Genomic DNA, 22296 nt, shown 5'->3' with positions numbered 1-22296 from the left:
CTGGTAAACCTTCGCTGCACTCCCTCCATAGCAAGAACATCCTTCTTCAGAGAAGGACACCAAAACTGCACAAAATACTCCAAGTGTGGGCTCACCAATGCCTGAGACAATTGCAGTAAAACATCCCTATCCCTATACCCAAATTCTCTTGCTATTAAGGCCAACATACCATGTGCCTTCTTTGTTGCCTGCTGTACCTGCACACTTATTTTCAGTGACTGGTGCATGAGGACACCAAGGTCTCGCTGAGTATCCACCTCTCTCAATTTACACCAATTCAAATAACAATCTGCCTTCCTATTTTTGCTACCAAAGTGGATAACATCACATTGATCCACAGTATACTGTATCAGCCTCCCCGAACAGGCGCCGGAATGTGGCGACCAGGGGCTTTTCACAGTAACTTCATTGAAGCCTACTCGTGACAATAAACGATTTTCATTTCATTTTCATTTTTAATTTCATGCATATTCCCACTCACTCAGCCCAAATCCCGCTGAAGCATCTCTGCAGCCTCCTCACAGATCACCCTCCCGCCCAACTTTGTATCATCTGCAAATTTGGAAATAATCTATTTATTTCCCTCATCCGAATCATAAATACATAATGTGAACAGATCCCTGTGGTACCCCACTAGTCACTGCCTGCTAATCGGAAAAAGACCATTTATTCCAACTTTTTGTTTTCTATCTGCTAACCAGCTTTCTGTCTGTCTCAAGGCACTACCCGCAATCCCATGCACTTTAACTTTACATAATAATCTGCTATGAGAGACCTTGTCAAAGTCTTCTGAAAGTGTAAATAAACCACGTCCACCAGTTCTCCCTGGTCAACTCTACTAGTTACATCTTCAAAGAATTCCAGTAGATTTGTCAAGCATCATCTCCCTTTCATAAATCCATGCTGACTTTGTCTGATTACACCACTGCTTTCCTAATGCTGTGCTGTGAGATCCTTGAAAAGGAAAAGGAAATTTGCTTATTGTCACAAGTAGGCTTCAAATGAAGTTACTGTGAAAAGCCCCTAGTCGCCACATTCCAGCGCCTGTTCGGGGAGGCCGGTATGGGAATTGAACCGTGCTGCTGGCCTGCTTTGTTCTGCTTTCAAAGCCAGCGATTTAGCCCTGTGCTAAACAGCCAACTCCAGCAACTTCCCTACTCCCAATGTTAGGCTCACTGATCTATAGTTCCCCGTTTTCTCTCTACCTTCATTTTTGAATGGGGGGGATTATATTAGCTACCCTCCAATCTGTAGGAACCATTCCAGAGTTATAGAGTCATTGCGTTTTACAGCACGCAAAGAGGCCCTTCGGCCTATCGCATCGGCACCGACCATCAAGCACCAAACTATTCTAACCCCATTTTCCAGCACTTGGTCCATAGCCTTGTCTGCAATGGCATTTCAAGTCTCCTCTAAATACTTCTCAAAGGTTGTGAGGATTCCCGCCTCTACCGCCCTTTCAGGCAGCGAGTTCCCGATTCCCACCACCCTCTGGGTGAAAAAGCTTTTCCTCACATCTCCTCTAAACCTCCTGCCCATTCCATTAAATCTATGCCCCTGGTTATTGACCCTCCACAAAGGGGAAAAGTACCTTCCTATCCACGTCCCTCATAATGTTATTCACCTCAATCAGGTCCCCCCTCAGCCTTCTCTGCTCCAGACAAAACAACCCCAACCTAACCAGTCTCTCCAAAGAATTTTGGAAAATGACCACCAATGGATCTACTTTTCTCGGGCCCACTTCCTTAAGTACTCTGGGATGAAGATTATTAGGATCTGGAGATTTATTTACCCTCAATCCCATTAATTTCCCCCAAACCATTTCTCTGCTAATACCAATTTCCGTCAGCTCCTCACAAAATCTTGTGTTGCTCAAAACTTCCGGTACATTATTCATGTCTTTGTTTGTGCAGACAGAAGCAAAGTACGAATTTAGTTCCTGAGCCATTTCTTTGTTCCCCGTTATGAATCCCCCGGTTGCGGCGATGACCAGCTGAGTCGCACGTTTCGGCAGCTCCCGGTGGAACGGACTTTTGGGCTCTTAATAAGAGCCCCAACGGCAATTTTAACGGCTAAAAGTACTGTGCGGTGAACCAGAAGGGAATCCCCCCTGGATACGGATGAAAAAAGGAGAGGAAGGTGGCCGGATTGCGGTGGATCCTTTAGAGCAGCGGCAAGGAAGGCAAGCAAAAACCAAGATGGCGTCGGAAGGTGGCAGTTTAACATGGGGCCCTGAACAACACGAGTTCTTGAAACGCTGCGTGGAAGAACTCAAAAAGGAAATGAAGAAGGAGCTGTTGGCCCCGATATTACAGGCGATCGAAGGGCTAAAGGAGGAGCAAAAGACCCAGGAGCGGGAGCTTCGGGTCGTGAAGGCAAAGGCTGCCGAGAATGAGGACGACATACAGGGCCTGGTGGTGAAGACGGAGATGCACGAGGCACACCATAAACGATGTGTGGAAAGGTTGGAGGCGCTGGAGAACAACGCGAGGAGGAACAACCTAAGGATTCTTGGTCTTCCTGAAGGTGCGGAGGGAGCGGACGTCGGGGCATATGTGAGCACGATGCTGCACTCGTTAATGGGAGTGGAGGCCCCGGCGGGTCCGCTGGAGGTGGAGGGAGCATACCGAGTGATGGCGCGAGGACTGAGAGCAGGAGAAATTCCTAGAGCCATAGTGGTGAGATTCCTCCGTTTTAAGGATAGAGAGATGGTCCTTAGATGGGCAAAGAAAACTCGGAGCAGTAAGTGGGAGAACGCGGTGATCCGCGTATACCAAGACTGGAGTGCGGAGGTGGCGAGAAGGAGGGCGAGCTTTAATCGGGCAAAGGCGGTGCTTCACAAAAAGAAGATAAAATTCGGAATGCTGCAACCGGCAAGACTGTGGGTCACATATCAAGGGAGGCACCACTACTTTGAGACGGCGGATGAGGCGTGGACTTTTATCGTGGAAGAAAAATTGGAATGAGCGGGTTATTAAAAAAAGAACATTTGAAACAAAGTGGTGGGGCGAGTATGGGGGGGCGAAGAGGGGGGTAAAAAGGGGGGAAAGAGGAGTTTTATGTTATTAATCCTGCGATGTGGTAACTTTTCTTTCTTCCACAGGAGGTGGTGGGGGGGAGGAAAGGAGGTGGAGGAGATGGGGCGTTGGCCATTGGGGGCAGGGCCAAGGGGGAAGCGCGGGCTCGGTTCCCGCGCTATGATTATCATGGCGGGAATAGGGAAGCAGGAAGGAGGGGGCGTCGCACGGTGCGAGCCGAGGTCACGGGGGGAAGCCGAGGTCGGCCAGAGTTTGCTGACTTCTGGGAGCAACATGGGGGGTGTAACTACGCTAGTGGGGGATCTAGCGGGGGGAATTATTGGGCTGCTGCTGCTGGGGAGAGGGGGGAGCTGGCATGGGGTGGGATGGGCGGGGGGGGGGCACCGCCTGGGGGGACACAGCTGCGTGGGAACCGGGTGAGGAGCTGGAAAAAGGGGATAGCTAATCGACAAGGGGGGGGGGGTAAAAAGCCCCCCAACCCGGCTGATCACGTGGAACGTGAGAGGGCTGAACGGGCCGATAAAGAGGGCATGGGTACTCGCACACCTTAAGAAACTTAAGGCAGACGTGGTTATGTTACAGGAAACGCACTTGAAACTGATAGACCAGGTGAGACTACGCAAAGGTTGGGTGGGGCAGGTGTTCCATTCGGGGCTAGATGCGAAAAACAGGGGGGTGGCTATATTAGTGGGGAAGCGGGTAATGTTTGAGGCAAAGACTATAGTGGCGGATAGCGGGGGCAGATACGTGATGGTGAGTGGCAAACTACAGGGGGAGACGGTGGTTTTGGTAAACGTATATGCCCCGAACTGGGATGATGCCAATTTTATGAGGCGTATGCTAGGACGCATCCCGGACCTAGAGGTGGGAAAGTTGGTAATGGGGGGAGATTTCAATACGGTGTTGGAACCAGGGCTGGACAGGTCGAGGTCCAGGACTGGAAGGAGGCCGGCAGCAGCCAAGGTGCTTAAAGATTTTATGGAGCAGATGGGAGGAGTAGACCCGTGGAGATTTAGCAGACCTAGGAGTAAGGAGTTTTCGTTTTTCTCCTATGTCCACAAAGTCTATTCGCGAACAGACCTTTTTGTTTTGGGAAGGGCGTTGATCCCGAAGGTGAGGGGAACGGAGTATACGGCTATAGCCATTTCGGATCACGCTCCACATTGGGTGGACTTGGAGATAGGGGAGGAAACAGAAGGGCGCCCACCCTGGAGAATGGACATGGGACTAATGGCAGATGAGGGTGTGTGTCTAAGGGTGAGGGGGTGCATTGAAAAGTACTTGGAACTCAATGATAATGGGGAGGTCCAGGTGGGAGTGGTCTGGGAGGCGTTGAAGGCGGTGGTTAGAGGGGAGCTGATATCAATAAGGGCACATAAAGGGAAGCAGGAGAGTAAGGAACGGGAGCGGTTGCTGCAAGAACTTTTGAGGGTGGATAGACAATATGCGGAAGCACCGGAGGAGGGACTGTACAGGGAAAGGCAAAGGCTACATGTAGAATTTGACTTGCTGACTACAGGCACTGCAGAGGCACAATGGAGGAAGGCACAGGGTGTACAGTACGAATATGGGGAGAAGGCGAGCAGGTTGCTGGCACACCAATTGAGGAAAAGGGGAGCAGCGAGGGAAATAGGGGGAGTGAGGGATGAGGAAGGAGAGATGGAGCGGGGAGCGGAGAGAGTGAATGGAGTGTTCAAGGCATTTTATAAAAAATTATACGAAGCTCAACCCCCGGATGGGAGGGAGAGAATGATGGGCTTTCTGGACCGGCTGGAATTTCCCAAGGTGGAGGAGCAGGAAAGGGTGGGACTGGGAGCACAGATTGAAATAGAGGAAGTAGTGAAAGGAATTAGGAGCATGCAGGCGGGGAAGGCTCCGGGACCGGATGGATTCCCAGTTGAATTTTACAGGAAATATGTGGACTTGCTCGCCCCGCTATTGATGAGGACCTTTCATGAGGCAAAGGAAAGGGGACAGCTGCCCCTGACTATGTCAGAGGCAACGATATCGCTTCTCCTAAAGAAGGAAAAGGACCCGCTGCAATGCGGGTCCTATAGACCTATTTCCCTCCTAAATGTAGACGCTAAGATTCTGGCCAAGGTAATGGCAATGAGGATAGAGGATTGTGTCCCGAGGGTGGTCCATGAGGACCAAACTGGGTTTGTGAAGGGGAGACAGCTGAATACGAATATACGGAGGCTGCTAGGGGTAATGATGATGCCCCCACCAGAGGGGGAAGCGGAGATAGTGGTGGCGATGGATGCCGAGAAAGCATTTGATAGAGTGGAGTGGGATTATCTGTGGGAGGTGCTGAGGAGATTTGGTTTTGGAGATGAGTATGTTGGATGGGTGCAGCTGTTGTATAGGGCCCCAGTGGCGAGTGTGGTCACGAATGGACGGGGATCTGCATACTTTCGGCTCCATAGAGGGACAAGGCAGGGATGTCCTCTGTCCCCATTATTGTTTGCACTGGCGATTGAGCCCCTGGCAATAGCATTGAGGGGTTCCAAGAAATGGAGGGGAGTACTTAGAGGAGGAGAAGAACACCGGGTATCTCTATATGCGGATGATTTGTTGTTATATGTAGCGGACCCGGCGGAGGGGATGCCAGAGATAATGCAGACACTTCGGGAGTTTGGAGAATTCTCAGGATATAAACTGAACATGGGGAGAAGTGAGTTGTTTGTGGTGCATCCAGGGGAGCAGAGCAGAGAAATAGAGGACTTTCCGCTGAGGAAGGTAACAAGGGACTTTCGTTACTTGGGGATCCAGATAGCCAAGAATTGGGGTACATTGCATAGGTTAAATTTAACGTGATTGGTGGAACAAATGGAGGAGGACTTCAAGAGATGGGACATGGTATCCCCGTCACTGGCAGGGAGGGTGCAGGCGGTTAAAATGGTAGTCCTCCCGAGATTCTTCTTTGTGTTTCAGTGCCTCCCGGTGGTGATCACGAAGGCTTTCTTCAAAAGGATTGAAAAGAGTATCATGAGTTTTGTGTGGGCCGGGAAGACCCCGAGAGTGAGGAAGGGATTCTTACAGTGTAGTAGGGATAGGGGGGGGGCTGGCATTACCGAGCCTAAGTGAGTACTACTGGGCCGCCAATATCTCAATGGTGAGTAAGTGGATGGGAGAAGAGGAGGGAGCGGCGTGGAAGAGATTGGAGAGGGCATCCTGTAGGGGGACTAGCCTACAAGCTATGGTGACAGCCCCATTGCCGTTCGCTCCGAAGAAATACACCACAAGCCCGGTGGTGGTGGCGACTTTGAAAATTTGGAGACAGTGGAGACGGCATAGGGGAAAGACGGGAGCCTTGGTGGGGTCCCCGATAAGAAATAACCATAGGTTTGCCCCGGGGAGAATGGATGGGGGATTTGGAATATGGCAAAGAGCAGGAGTAACGCAACTGAAAGATCTGTTTGTGGATGGGAAGTTCGCAAGTCTGGAAGCGCTGACCGAGAAATATGGGTTGCCCCAAGGGAATGCATTCCGGTATATGCAACTGAGGGCTTTTGCGAGGCAACAGGTGAGGGAATTCCCGCAGCTCCCGACGCAGGAGGTGCAGGACAGAGTGATCTCAAAGACATGGATGGGGGACGGTAAGGTGTCAGATATATATAGGGAAATGAGGGACGAGGGGGAGATTATGGTAGATGAGCTGAAAGGGAAATGGGAAGAAGAGCTGGGGGAGGAGATTGAGGAGGGGCTGTGGGCGGATGCCCTAAGTAGGGTAAACTCATCGTCCTCGTGTGCCAGGCTAAGCCTGATTCAATTTAAGGTGTTACACAGGGCGCATATGACTGGAGCACGGCTCAGTAAATTTTTTGGGGTAGAGGATAGGTGTGCGAGATGCTCGAGAAGCCCAGCGAATCACACCCACATGTTCTGGTCATGTCCGGCACTACAGGTGTTCTGGATGGGGGTGACAAAGGTGCTTTCGAAAGTAGTGGGGGTCCAGGTCGAACCAAGCTGGGGGTTGGCTATATTTGGGGTTGCACAAGAGCCGGGAGTACAGGAGGCGAGAGAGGCCGATGTTTTGGCCTTTGCGTCCCTAGTAGCCCGGCGCAGGATACTGTTGATGTGGAAGGAAGCCAAGCCCCCGGGGGTGGAGACCTGGATAAATGACATGGCAGGGTTTATAAAGCTGGAACAGATTAAGTTCGTCCTAAGGGGATCGGCTCAAGGGTTCACCAGGCGGTGGCAACCGTTCGTCGAATACCTCACAGAAAGATAGACGGAATGGAAAAGAAGAAGGTAGCAGCAGCAGCCCGGGGGGGGGGGGGGGGGTGGGGGGGAACCAGAAGGACTCTCAGGGTTGTTAATATATATGTATAATATGTATAGGTCGTTGCTATAAATAATTGTATATTGGACTGTTAAATCATATTTTTGGAGAGTGTTTATCTGAGACAAGGCAGTTGCCATTTAGTTTTAGTTTTCGTTTTTGTTATATATTATTTATTCTTTGTTTATAAAACAGGTCATTGTTATTTATACTGTTATATTATTGTGTAAAGGATACACAATGTACTGTGATGGTTGACCAAAAAGTTTCAATAAAATATTTTTTTTTGTTTTAAATGAATCCCCCCCGTTCTTTTTTTAAAAAAAATAAGCATTTTATTGAGGTATTTTTGGTATTATAACAACAACAAAATAATCATTTTACATGAAACCATAAACATAGTGCAAAAGCCGTCTCCCTGCCTTACAGGAGGCCCCACCTTTATTAACCCCCTACTCTAAGCTAAACGAACCCCCCCCTCCCACCCGCCCGCCGCCACATCTGCTGACAATTAATTTTTCGCAAAGAAGTCGACGAACGGTTGCCACCATTCATTGTCCCTCTCAAGGCAAACTTGATTTTCTCCAAACAGAGAAAGCTAGCCATGTCCGATAGCCAGGTCTCCGACTTCGGGGGCTTTGAATCTCTCCAAGCTAATAGTATCCGTCTCCAGGCTAGCAGGGAAGCATTGGCTAGAACATCCGCCTCTTTCTCCTCCTGGATTCCCGGGTCTTCCGACACCCCGAAAATCGGCACCTCTGGACTCAGCGCCACCTTGTTTTTAACACCGTGAACATGACGTCCGCAAACCCCCTGCCAAAATCCCCTAAGCTTCGGACATACCCAGAACATGTGGACATGGTTCGCTGGTCCTCCCGCACATTTTGCACACCTGTCTTCCACCCCAAAGAATCTGCTCATCTGGGCCACTGTCATGTGAGCCCGATGAACGACCTTGAATTGTATCAGGCTGAGCCTGGCACATGTTGCGGACGTGTTGACTCTACTCAACACGTCCACCCATAGACCATCCTCTATCTCTCCTCCCAGCTCCTCCTCCCACTTGCGCTTCAGCTCCTCGGTCTACGTCTCCTCTGACCCTATAAGTTCCTTGTAAATGTCCGAGACGCTCCCTTTTCCTACCCACCTTCTGTAAACTACCCTGTCCTGAATCCCCCTTAGCGGTAGGAACGGGAAGGTTGACACCTGTTTACGTAGGAAGTCCCGCACCTGCAGGTACCTGAATTTGTTTCCCCTCGCCAACCCAAACTTCTCCTCCAGCGCCCTCATACTCGGAAAGCTCCCCTCTATAAACATATCCCCCATCCTCTCAATCTCTGCTCTCCGCCATAACCGGAACCCCCCGTCCATACTCCCCGGGAAAACCGGTGATTATTACAGATTGGGGACCAGACCGATGCTCCCTCTGCTCCCACATGTCTCCTCCATTGCCCCCAGACTCTCAGGGCCGCCACCACCACAGGGCTGGTGGAGTACCGTGCCGGCGGGAATGGCAGAGGCTCAGTTACCAACGCCCCCAAACTGGTGCCCTTGCATGAAGCCGCCTCCATACGTTCCCATGCCGACCCTCCCCCACCACCCACTTCCTGATCATGGCTATATTCGCTGCCCGGTAATAGTAAAATTTGGCAGCGCCAGCCCGCCCTCTCCCCGACTCCACTCAAGCATTGCCTTCCTTACTCGCGGGGTCTTGCCCGCCCAAACAAAGCCAGTGATCACTTTGTTGGCCCGTTTAAAAAAGCACCACAGAATAAAGATGGGGAGACATTGAAACACGAACAGGAATCTCGGGAGGACCGTCATCTTCACCGTCTTCTTCACCGTCTGCACCCTCCCAGCCAGTGACAACGGAAGCGCGTCCCATCTACGTAAATCATCCTTCATTTGGTCCACTAGTCGGGCCAGGTTTAATTTATACAGCCGTTCCCATTTCCGCGCCACTTGAATGCCCAGGTACCTAAAGCTTCCCACTACTAATCTAAACAGCAGCTCCCCCAATCGCCTCTCCTGTCCCCTCGCCTGGACTACAAACATCTCACTTTTCCCCATATTTAGCTTATACCCCGAAAACCGGCCAAATTCTCCTAGAATCCTCATGATTTCTTCCATCACCTCTATCGGGTCCGATACATACAGAAGCAGGTTGTCTGCGTAAAGCGAGACTGTGTTCCACTCCCCCCAGACCAGCCCCTTCCAGCCCCTTGAGGCTCTCAGAGCAATTGCCAATGGCTCTATAGCTAGCACGAACAACAGTGGGGAGAGGGGGCATCCCTGTCTCGTCCCCCTGTGCAGTCTAAAATAGTCCGATGTTGTCCTATTCATCCGTATGCTTGCCACAGGAGCCTGATACAGCAACCTGACCCAGTCAATAAAGTCCCGCCCAAACCCGAACCGTCCCAGTGCCTCCCACAGATAATCCCATTCTACCCGATCAAAAGCCTTTTCTGCATCCATTGGGATCACTACCTCCACCTCCCTACCTTCCGGGAGCATCATGATCACGTTTAACAACCTTCTTACATTGGCCAACAACTGTCTACCCTGAACAAACCCTGTCTGGTCCTCCCCAATAACGTCAGAAACACAATCCTCAATCTTCAAGGACAAAATTTTGGCCAGAAGTTTGACGTCCACATTCAACAGGGATATCGGCCTGCAGGACCCACACAGCTTCAGAATCAGCAAAATTGTGGCCTGTAACATCGTTGGGGGCAGCACCCTTCTTTTGAATCCCCCATTTCTGACTGTAAGGGGCTTAGATTAGTTTTTATCAAACTTTTTCTCTTTACATACATATAGAATGTTTACAGTTTGTTATTATGTTCCCTGCTAGCTGACTTTCATATTGTATTTTCCCCTTCTCAACCAATCCCTTGGCCTAATTTTGCTGAATTTTAAACTGTAACCAATCCTCAGGTCTGTTGCTTTTTCTTGCTAATTTTTATGCCACTTCTTTGAATCTAATACTATCTCTAATTTCCCTTGTAAGCCATGGTTTGGCCACAGTTCCCTTTCTATTCTTGCGTCAACTAGGATTAAAGAACTTTTGGAGTTCACCTATTCATTCCTTGCCTGTCCACAGTTCTTCCTTTCAGTAATGTTTCCCAATCCACCATACCAATTCATGCCTCATTTCATCATAGTTAACGTTATTGAGGTTCAGGACCCTGGTCTCAAAATCAACTATCTCACTGTCCACCTTGATAAAGAATTCTATCACATTATGGTCACACATCCCCAAGGGTTCTCTCACAACTAGTTTGCCAACAAATCCTTTCTCATTGCACAACACCCAGTCCGAGATGGCCTGTTCCCTTGTTGGTTCCTCAACATTGTGGTGCAGAAAGCCATCCCGTACACACTCCAGAAATTCCTCCTCTTCCAATGTGACTAATTTGACCAATCTATGTGCAGATTAAATTCAAATTTAATCACAGATGTTCCTTTCACACATGCATTTCCAATTTCCTGTCTAATGCTATTCCCAATGTTACCAATGCCGTTTGAGGGTCTGTGTACCACCCCAACGAATATATTTCGCCCCTTGGTGTTTCTTAACTCGACCCATGCAGCGGTCGTCTCTTAAATGCCCTCTGAATTGGAGGAATAGGCAATAAATGCTGACCAAACGAGCGACAACTGCATCCCATAAATCAATTTAAAATATTATTTTCCTGTCCCCTTAAATGTCAGCCATCTCCTGGGGAAACCAGCCTTTAATTGTGAACATTAGGAAAGAGACCATCCTTTTAGCCAGACAAATAAATGTGTCAAGCTGAGGGAGCAAAGGGTGTCAATGTCTTTGAGAGAGAGAGAGAGACCTGGGCCAAGCTTTGCAGAGTCTGCACCCTCCCTGGATTCACTTCCTTTCCCTTCAGTTGCTGCAAGTCACCAATTGAAGGTGAGAATGAGAAAAGAAATGGAAAGGGGGAGAAAAGAAATTGTTTTACTCACAGATGTTGGAGACAGGAGGAGGTTTCAGTCTGTGTGATTCGCCGTTTTCAGTCACATCAAGCTCGCGCTCTGATTGGCTGGAGGAAGAGAGTCCTTCCGGTTCTCCAATCTTCCCACTGGTCAACCCCTCAGCCGGAAGGTCAGGAGGCGGGCTCTCACCCGCACATGCGCAGTCCCGGGCAAGGGGGAGATCACTGAGCGGCTTCTCGCTCTGGCCGGAGCCGTCAGCCGAGACCTTGTCTCGAGGAGGTGGACGGGGAACAATGGGTGGGGGCGGGGAACAATGGGTGGGGGCGGGGCTCCCGTTTCCGCGCCAAGGCTGTGGAACGCGGAGACGTCACCGCGGAGCACAGTGATTCCTATTGGCTGATCCATGCAGGGCACCCCTGGGACGTCATAATACGGAAGTTGGACTAAAACGTCCTCCCCTGCAACATCTGGGAGGAAATCCATGTTTCCCCCTTTCCATTTCTTTCCTCATTGTGGGGAGACATTGGGGACTTGCAGCAACTGAAGGGAAATGAAGTGAATCCAGTCTGTATATTACACACATTTTCAGTCCAGTAATGTAGACATACATCTGTCTGGCAGACTGCAGGAAGATTTTCAGGTCTCTGTGCCCAGGACAGGGAGCAGTGAGCATGGGTCTGTCAATCAGCCTGAATCAGCACCTTCAGGAGAATTGGGAGGGTGAATATTAGATACAGCAGAGTGAGAATGGAGGGAGAGTGTGTGGGATGGAGATTTACAGATCTTGGGGAATGAGAGGAAAGAGTGTTCCATAGAAACTAGAATTGTCTGTTCTGAATTTCTATTATGTACTGATAGTGAGGAGTTAAGTAAACTTTTATAGGCTATCAGAAGTGGAGGATTTACAGACAGAAATCTCACACCAAATGTCACATCAAAAATTGAATGTCAGATTATGCAATCCTCCATATCATTGGCCTTTGAATCCAGAAGGATAAATGTTAGTCTATTCTGTCTGCTTCAAATGATATTGGATTGGATTTGTTTATTGTCATGTGTACCGAGGTACAGTGAAAAGTATTTTTGTGCAAGCAACTCAACAGATCATTAAGTACATGGGAAGAAAACGAATAAAAGAAAATACATAACAGAGTAACACAAGGTATACAATGTAACTACATAAGCAACAGCATCGGGTGAAGCATACAGGGTGTAGTGTTAATGAGGTCAGTCCATAAGAGGATCATTTAGGAGTCTGGTAACAGCGGGGAAGAAGCTGCTTTTGAGTCTGTTCGTGCGTGTTCTCAGACTTCTGTATCTCCTACCCGATGGAAGAAGTAAGAAGAGTGAGTAAGCCGGGTGGGAGGAGTCTTTGATTATCATCAACGTGAAGGAACAGCAACAAGACAGACAATTCAGTGTGAATGTTTCAGTGCACTGACTGTGGAAAGAGCTTTAAATAGTTACACTATTTAAAAGAAAAAGAATCATCATTCACAGCTGGGAGAGAACATAAATTTGTTGTGTGTGTGTGGGGATGAGTCTTCAACTGATCGTCAATCCTGGGGATACCCACACAAAAGAGAAACCGTGCAAATGTGAGGACTGTGGGAAAGGATTCTGGAAATAATTGGCACTGGAAACTCATCGACAAAGTCACACTGGGGAGAAGCCATTCATCTGACCTCAGTGTGGGAAGGGATTCAGTCAGCCAGCCGGGGCACATCAGGTCATTCACAGCAGGGAAAGGCCGTTCATCTGTCCTGAGTATGGGAAGGGATTCATGCAGTCATTCTACCTCGTGGCTCATCGGGAGGTCACAGCAGGGAGAAGCCGTTCACCTGCTCAGAGTGTGGGAAGGGATTCACTCAGTCAGCCCATCCAGTGTCACACCAGGTTGTTCAAAATGGGGAGAGGCCGTTCACCTGCTCTGAGTGCTGGACGGGATTCATTCAATTATTCTAGCTGCTGATGCACTGACGCATTCAAACTGGGAAACTCTATTCACCAGTTCTGAGTGGGGTAAGTGAATCACTCACTTGTCCAATCTGCAGAAGCCCCAGTGAGTTTACGCTGGTGAGAAGCCATTCATCTGATCTCAGTGTGGGAAGGGATTCAGTCAGCAATCCCACCTTGGAGCACATCAGGTCGTTCACAGCAGGGAAAGGCCGTTCATCTGTCCTGAGTGTGCTTCGGGCTTGGGAAGAGATTCACTCAGTCTTCCAAACTCTGGACAAACCAGTGAGTACACAGCAGGGAGAAACCATTCATCTCCTTTGAGAGTGGGAAGGGATTCACTCAGTTGATCAACCTGCTGTGACACCAGCAGGTTAACCCTGGAGGGGTCTGTTAATCTGCTCCATGTGTGGGAAAGAATTCACTAGGTCATGCAATCTGTGGCCACACCGTGTTCACACCAAGGAGAGGCCAATCACCTGATCTGAGTGCAGGAAAGGTGTCATCAATCATTCATCCTGTTGACACACCATCAGGTTTGCACCGATTAGAGACCTTAGATGCTCCGACTGACAATGTTAACTCATCAATTGAAGTTAAGTGTATACAGGTGGGGGGGGGAACTTGTTAGATAGTTCCTTGAGCCCATGAAAACAGACTCCTTCAGTGCCCGCTAGGCACCCTGGGGGCTGGGATGCATCATCGGCCCCAGGTATGACAATTTGGTTTAGTTTGTTAAATCACCTTTGATAAGCCCCACCAGGGGCTGTCATCCCTCCTAAATTGTTTTAATCGATAAGAGTATAAAGAGTCACTTGTTGATAAAGACTGGAGTGGGGATGGGAGGTATATACTTGCAATGTTTCACTCCGTGAATAGATTCTGAGGCCAAAGATGGTGATCACACTGAAGGGATTGTACTGGTCACAACAAGCTTTTTGGTCCAGTGTGTGTTTGTCGCTGCCTCATTCAACTGTGCTGTGTAAGACAGTGGCGGCACCTAACCAGTCGCTGACTCATTCAACTGTGCTGTGTTAGACAGTGGCTGCACCTCACCAGTCACTGACTCATTCAACTGTGCTGTGTTAGACAGTGGCTGCATCTCACCAGTCGCTGACTCATTCAACTGTGCTGTGTTAGACAGTGGCTGCACCTCACCTGTCACTGACTCATTCAACTGTGCTGTGTTAGACAGTGGCTGCATCTCACCAGTCGCTGACTCATTCAACTGTGCTGTGTTAGACAGTGGCTACACCTCACCAGTCACTGACTAATTCAACTGTGCTGTGTTAGACAGTGGCTGCATCTCACCAGTCACTGACTCATTCAACTGTGCTGTGTTAGACAGTGGCTGCATCTCACCAGTCGCTGACTCATTCAACTGTGCTGTGTTAGACAGTGGCTGCACCTCACCTGTCACTGACTCATTCAACTGTGCTGAGTTAGACAGTGGCTGCAGTTCACCAGTCGCTGACTCATTCAACTGTGCTGTGTTAGACAGTGGCTGCACCTCACCAGTCACTGACTCATTCAACTGTGCTGAGTTAGACAGTGGCTGTACCTCACCAGTCACTGACTCATTCAACTGTGCTGTGTTAGACAGTGGCTGCACCTCACCAGTCACTGACTCATTCAACTGTGCTGTGTTAGACAGTGGCTGCAGTTCACCAGTCGCTGACTCATTCAACTGTGCTGTGTTAGACGGTGGCTGCAGCTCACCAGTCACTGACTCATTCAACTGTGCTGTGTTAGACAGTGGCTGCACCTCACCAGTCGCTGACTCATTCAACTGTGCTGTGTTAGACAGTGGCTGCAGCTCACCAGTCACTGACTCATTCAACTGTGCAGAGTTAGACAGTGGCTGCACCTCACCAGTCACTGACTCATTCAACTGTGCTGTGTTAGACAGTGGCTGCACCTCACCAGTCGCTGACTCATTCAACTGTGCTGTGTTAGACAGTGGCTGCACCTCACCAGTCACTGACTCATTCAACTGTGCTGTGTTAGACAGTGGCTGCACCTCACCAGTCACTGACTCATTCAACTGTGCTGTGTTAGGCAGTGGCTGCATCTCAACAGGACGGGGATCAGATTAGTGAAAATGCTAAGCAGATTCTCCTTGTAGTGAAGATCGATACTGGGTTGGGAAGTATTAAAGCTCTCCTTGTTTTGCTTCGGTGATGTCAACATATTGGTCACTTAAAAAGAGTGGTGATTTCATGCAAAATAGCTGGAGTCAGCCAATTTATCGGGACTGGTGTAGTCTGTAGTGAGATACCCTCACTGTTGAGCAAATTATGGTAGTCTGTGTAGGGGTATTACGATACCTAGTAATGCTGGAACACCATTGGTAGATATTGTATGTTTCCCATTGGTCAAGCTGTATGTAGCTCCACCCTGCAAGGTGGGGTATAAGAGCCTGTGCCGCCCCAGCAGCCTTCCTTCTGCACCTGAGCTGCTGGGGGAAATATCTAGCTTATTAAAGCCTTCAGTTGGACTACAACCTCGCTTTGATCGTGCACCAGACATCTTCCATAAAAAGGCACAAATACAGCTGGACATGGAACAAGGTAAAGTAATTGTTTTTGGAAAGTCAGTGGATGTGCAGTATATTCAATCAGGACATTACCGTAACCCCTTCACAATCTCTGATGTTTCTGATCAGTGTTTGACAAGGATTAATGGCATCGCGTGATGGGAATCCGAGAGAAAGCATGCTACAGAAACGATTTGCTCACCCTTTTTATCAAAGATTAAATACTCTGCTACAAGATGTGGGGGGAGTTGATGAAGTGTTTACGAGGTTCAGAAGAGATTAGTGGAAAATGTGAAATGTGTAAAACGTATCAGAGGATGCTGTCACATCCCATTGTAAACCTTCCCTCAACAAGTAACTTTGAGGAGGGTGTTGCGTGGAGAAATATTTTCACTCTACACTTTATAGACATGGTAATCTGATTTAGTCTTCCTCCAATAATATGTGGCAAGGAAAGAAGGGTGATTCTAGACCAAGTTGTAGAGAAATGGACAGGGACTGGACCTGGGGCACCAGCTAAGTTTCTGACTGATGATGGAGGGGAATTTGCTGATGAGGAGTTTCGAGACGTGTGTGAAAACATGAACACTGCAGCTGAAAGTGCTTTCAGCTCCGGACTCTGTGAAAGGAATCACATGGTCATCGATGAAATGCTGCAGGAAATCTGAGCTGATCAGTCAAGCTGCAAGTTGACAACTGCACTGGCTGGGACAATTCATGTACACAATTCACTTCAGATGGGTGGGGGGTATCGTCCCGATCAATTGGTCTCTGGGAAAAATCCCAAATGACCCTGTGTGCCGGACAACTGCCCTCCTGCTTTTGAAGGGACAACAATTAGTTAAATTTTTAGTTATCAATTATAGAAGCATAGAATTTACAGTACAGAAGGATGCCATTCAGCCCATCGAGTCCACACCAGCCCTTGAAAGAGCACCCTACTTAAGTCCACACCTCCACCCTATCTCCATAACCCCAATTAGCCTTTGGACACTGTGGGGCAATTTTAGCATGGCCAATCCACCTGACTCCCACATCTTTGGACTGTGGGAGGAAACCGGAGCACCCGGAGGAAACTCACGCAGATACTGGGAGAACATGCAGACTCCACACAGGCAGTGACCCAAGCTGGGAATCGAACCTGGGTCCCTGGTGCTGTGAAGCAACGGTTCTAACCACTGTGCAGCAACGGTTCTAACCACTGTGCTAACCTGCCGCTTTAATTGCCACCAGTTTCAAACATTGACAGAACAAGTGAATAATAACAAATAGAATATTTCCATCAATTGTTATACCTCTCTAACTCGAGAAAATAAAGACATGACTCAACTTCAGCACTAAAATTCTGACTTTTTAAAAAAAAATGCAGTTTTTGCAGAAAATCCCTTTCCTCGCTATTAAAGAAGTTGGGCGCAATTTAACGCGCAAAAAATAGAGTCCCGTTTTGGGATTGCGGCACCGAGAACAACTCCACTTTTAAACTGGACTTTGGTTTTTTTCGCCTTGTTGAGGGACGCCACGCACTGGAAACTTAACACTATAGGTTACAAATATTTGTGCTGTAACCTCAGTTCCACTTTTTAACTTCACCCTGATCGTAACAATATCGTTAAACTTCATTCATTTCTGTTCCCAGGACCATCCCAAAGGTATGTGAAAACTCTCCAGAATTCACTGTAATTCTCCTCAGTATCCCAGCTATTCCCCAAGCTCCAAGAATATCTGGGGGTCCTTCCATTAGCTTTCGACTGAACAACCCTCCAACTTTCCTTTGAGACCTCAAAATTGTTGACTCCTCAGTCGAAGTGTGAGTTTCACTCCCTTCCTCCTGAGGGATTTAAACATGAGGAAGACCCCTGGTTCCTCATTGCCCTCTAGGTTCCTGTTCCCACAGCCGGTTCTCAGCTCCTGCTCCCACAGCTGGTTCACAGCTCCTGCTCCCACAGCTGGTTCGCAGCTCCTGCTCCCACAGCCGGTTCCCAGCTCCTGGGTCCCACAGCTGGTTCACAGCTCCTGCTCCCACAGCCGGTTCCCAGCTCCTGGGTCCCACACCTGGTTCACAGCTCCTGCTCCCACAGCTGGTTCACAGCTCCTGCTCCCACAGCTCGTTCACAGCTCCTGCTCCCACAGCCGGTTCGCAGCTCCTGCTCCCACAGTCGGTTCCCAGCTCCTGGGTCCCACAGCTGGTTCACAGCTCCTGCTCCCACAGCTGGTTCACAGCTCCTGCTCCCACAGCCGGTTCGCAGCTCCTGCTCCCACAGTCGGTTCCCAGCTCCTGCTCCCACAGCCGGTTCGCAGCTCCTGCTCCCACAGCCGGTTCCCAGCTCCTGGGTCCCACAGCTGGTTCACAGCTCCTGCTCCCACAGCTGGTTCACAGCTCCTGCTCCCACAGCCGGTTCGCAGCTCCTGCTCCCACAGTCGGTTCCCAGCTCCTGCTCCCACAGCCGGTTCACAGCTCCTGCTCCCACAGCTGGTTCACAGCTCCTGCTCCCACAGCTGGTTCACAGCTCCTGCTCCCACAGCCGGTTCACAGCTCCTGCTCCCACAGCTGGTTCACAGCTCCTGCTCCCACAGTCGGTTCACAGCTCCTGCTCCCACAGCCGGTTCCCAGCTCCTGCTCCCACAGCCGGTTCGCAGCTCCTGCTCCCACAGCCGGTTAGCAGCTCCTGCTCCCACAGCCAGTTCCCAGCTCCTGCTCCCACAGTCGATTCCCAGCTCCTGCTCCCACAGCCGGTTAGCAGCTCCTGCTCCCACAGCTGGTTCACAGCTTCTGCTCCCACAGCTGGTTCACAGCTCCTGCTCCCACAGCTGGTTCACAGCTCCTGCTCCCACAGCCGGTTCACAGCTCCTGCTCCCACAGCCGGTTCACAGCTCCTGCTCCCACAGCCGGTTCACAGCTCCTGCTCCCACAGCTGGTTCGCAGCTCCTGCTCCCACAGCTGGTTCACAGCTCCTCCCTCAGCTGGTTCACAGCTTCTGCTCCCACAGCTGGTTCACAGCTCCTGCTCCCACAGCCGGTTCCCAGCTCCTGGGTCCCACAGCTGGTTCCCAGCTCCTGCTCCCACAGCTGGTTCACAGCTCCTGCTCCCACAGCCGGTTCGCAGCTCCTGCTCCCACAGCTGGTTCACAGCTCCTGCTCCCACAGCCGGTTCGCAGCTCCTGCTCCCACAGCTGGTTCACAGCTCCTGCTCCCACAGCTGGTTCACAGCTCCTGCTCCCACAGCCAGTTCGCAGCTCCTGCTCCCACAGCTGGTTCACAGCTCCTGCTCCCACAGCCGGTTCACAGCTCCTGCTCCCGCAGCTGGTTCACAGCTCCTGCTCCCACAGTTGGTTCGCAGCTCCTGCTCCCACAGCCGGTTCACAGCTCCTGGGTCCCACAGCCGGTTCGCAGTTCCTGCTCCCACAGCCGGTTCGCAGCTCCTGCTCCCACAGTTGGTTCGCAGCTCCTGCTCCCACAGCTGCCTGCGATTCTGGATTTAAATTGTTTAAATTGTGTTATTCCTAAGCTATCCATAACTTATTTGAATAACTTTGAGGTAAAATTTGATCCTTGATCCGACTGTATTTCTGTGGGTAGTCCATATCTAGTAAAGAATTTAAGTAACTCCTCCACAATCTTTTTAGCTATAATATTACGTACTGGAATGGCCTCTGGGAACCTCGTAGACACATCCATTACAGTTAAAAGAGATTGATTCCCACTTTTCGTTTTAGAAAGCGGTCCTACACAATCGATTAGGACCCTTGTAAAAGGTTCGTCAAATGCTGGAATGGGTATTAAGGGCACTGGTTCTATCACTGCTTGAGGTTTCCCTATCACTTGACATGTGTGACATGATCGACAAACTTTAACTCCATCTGTATGTAGGCCAGACCAATAAATTTTGTTTTGTATTTTAGCTTGAGTTTTCCTTACTCCCAAATAACCTCCCATTAGTACCTCATGTGCTACTCATAACACCTCCTTTCTATACCCAACCGGCAATACCACTTGATGAACTTCTGCCCACTTTTCATCTGCCTACATATATAAGAACATAAGAACTAGGAGCAGGAGCAGGCCACCTGGCCCCTCGAGCCTGCTCCGCCATTCAATGAGATCATGGCTGATCTTTTGTGGACTCAGCTCCACTTTCCGGCCCGAACACCATAACCCTTTATTCCTTTATTCTTCAAAAAACTATCTATCTTTATCTTAAAAACATTTAATGAAGGAGCCTCTACTGCTTCACTGGGCAAGGAATTCCATAGATTCACAACCCTTTGGGGTTGAAGTTCCTCCTAAGCTCAGTCCTAAATCTACTTCCCCTTATTTTGAGGCTATGCCCCCTAGTTTTGCTTTCACGCGCCAGTGGAAACAACCTGCCCGCATCTATCCTATCTATTCCCTTCATAATTTTATATGTTTCTAGAAGATCCCCCCTCATCCTTCTAAATTCCAACGAGTACAGTCCCAGTCTACTCAACCTCTCCTCGTAATCCAACCCCTTCAGCTCTGGGATTAACCTAGTGAATCTCCTCTGCACACCCTCCAGTGCCAGAACGTCCTTTCTCAAGTAAGAAGACCAAAACTGAACACAATACTCCAGGTGTGGCCTCACTAACACCTTATACAATTGCAGCATAACCTCCCTAGTCTTAAACTCCATCCCTCTAGCAATGAAGGACAAAATTCCATTTGCCTTCTTAATCATCTGTTGCACCTGTAAACCAACTTTTTGCGACTCATGCACTAGCACACCCAGGTCTCTCTGCACAGCAGCATGTTTTAATATTTTATCATTTAAATAATAATCCCTTTTGCTGTTATTCCTACTAAAATGGATAACCTCACATTTGTCAACATTGTATTCCATCTGCCAGACCCTAGCCCATTCACTTAGCCTATCCAAATCCCTCTGCAGACTTCCAGTATCCTCTGCACTTTTTGCTTTACCACTCATCTTAGTGTCGTCTGCAAACTTGGACACATTGCCCTTGGTCCCCACCTCCAAATCATCTATGTAAATTGTGAACATTTGTGGGCCCAACACTGATCCCTGAGGGAAACCACTAGCTACTGATTGCCAACCAGAAAAACACCCATTAATCCCCACTCTTTGCTTTCTATAAATTAACCAATCCTCTATCCATGCTACTACTTTACCCTTAATGCCATGCATCTTTATCTTATGCAGCAATCTTTTGTGTGGCACCTTGTCAAAGGCTTTCTGGAAATTCAGATATACCACATCCATTGGCTCCCCGTTATCTACCGCACTGGTAATGTCCTCAAAAAATTCCACTAAATTAATTAGGCATGACCTGCCCTTTATGAACCCATGCTGCGTCTGCCCAATGGGACAATTTCCATCCAGATGCCTCACTATTTCTTCCTTGATGATAGATTCCAGCATCTTCCCTACTACCGAAGTTAAGCTCACTGGCCTTTAATTACCCGCTTTCTGCCTACCTCCTTTTTTAAACAGTGGTGTCACGTTTGCTAATTTCCAATCCACCGGGACCACCCCAGAGTCTAGTGAATTTTGGTAAATTATCACTGGTACATTTGCAATTTCCCTAGCCATCTCTTTTAGCACTCTGGGATGCATTCCATCAGGGCCAGGAGACTTGTCTACCTTTAGCCCCATTAGCTTGCCCTTCACTACCTCCTTAGTGATAACAATCCTCTCAAGGTCCTCACCTGTCATAGCCTCATTTCCATCAGTCACTGGCATGTTATTTGTGTCTTCCACTGTGAAGACCGACCCAAAAACCTGTTCAGTTCCTCAGCCATTTCTTCATCTCCCATTATTAAATCTCCCTTCTCATCCTCTAAAGGACCAATATTTACCTTAGCCACTCTTTTTTGTTTTATATATTTGTAGAAATTTTTACTATCTGTTTTTATATTCTGAGCAAATTTACTCTCATAATCTATCTTACTCTTCTTTATAGCTTTTTTAGTAGCTTTCTGTTGCCCCCTAAAGATTTCCCAGTCCTCTAGTCTCCCACTAATCTTTGCTACTTTGTATGCTTTTTCCTCCAATTTGATACTCTCCCTTATTTCCTTAGATAACCAGGGTCGATTTTCCCTCTTTCTACCGTCCTTCCTTTTTGTTGGTATAAACCTTTGCTGAACACTGTGAAAAATCGCTTGGAAGGTTCTCCACTGTTCCTCAACTGTTTCACCATAAAGTCTTTGCTCCCAGTCTACCTTAGCTAGTTCTTCTCTCATCCCATTGTAATCTCCTTTGTTTAAGCACAAAACACTAGTGTTTGATTTTACCTTCTCACCCTCCATCTGTATTGTGATCGCTCCTTCCAAGAGGATCCCTAACTATGAGATCCTGAATCAATCCTGTCTCATTGCACAGGACCAGATCTAGGACCGCTTGTTCCCCTCGTAGGTTCCATTACATACTGTTCTAGGAAACTATCGTGGATACTTCTATAAACTCCTCCTCAAGACTGCCTTGACCGACCTGGTTAAACCAATCGACATGTAGATTAAAATCCCCCATGATAACTGCTGTACCATTTCTACATGCATCAGTT

At 48.9% G+C, this 22296-nt stretch overlaps 2 protein-coding genes across 2 annotated transcripts in view; both read right to left on the bottom strand.

The window, feature by feature from the left end:
- LOC140421880 (uncharacterized) overlaps nt 1–11550 on the bottom strand; it is a 41898-nt gene extending 30348 nt beyond the window's left edge. Inside the window, exon 1 of the mRNA XM_072506843.1 lies at nt 11299–11550. The gene's annotated coding sequence lies outside the window, so the exon portion shown is untranslated. The remainder of the gene's footprint in view (nt 1–11298) is intronic.
- Nucleotides 1–22296, bottom strand: part of LOC140417939 (uncharacterized) — a 60469-nt gene that overhangs the window by 8054 nt on the left and 30119 nt on the right. The window lies entirely within an intron of this gene.

The sequence above is a fragment of the Scyliorhinus torazame genome, chromosome 5, assembly GCF_047496885.1.
Source record: "Scyliorhinus torazame isolate Kashiwa2021f chromosome 5, sScyTor2.1, whole genome shotgun sequence".
Taxonomy (NCBI): domain Eukaryota; kingdom Metazoa; phylum Chordata; class Chondrichthyes; order Carcharhiniformes; family Scyliorhinidae; genus Scyliorhinus; species Scyliorhinus torazame.
This window is presented reverse-complemented; position numbering and strand designations above follow the sequence as displayed.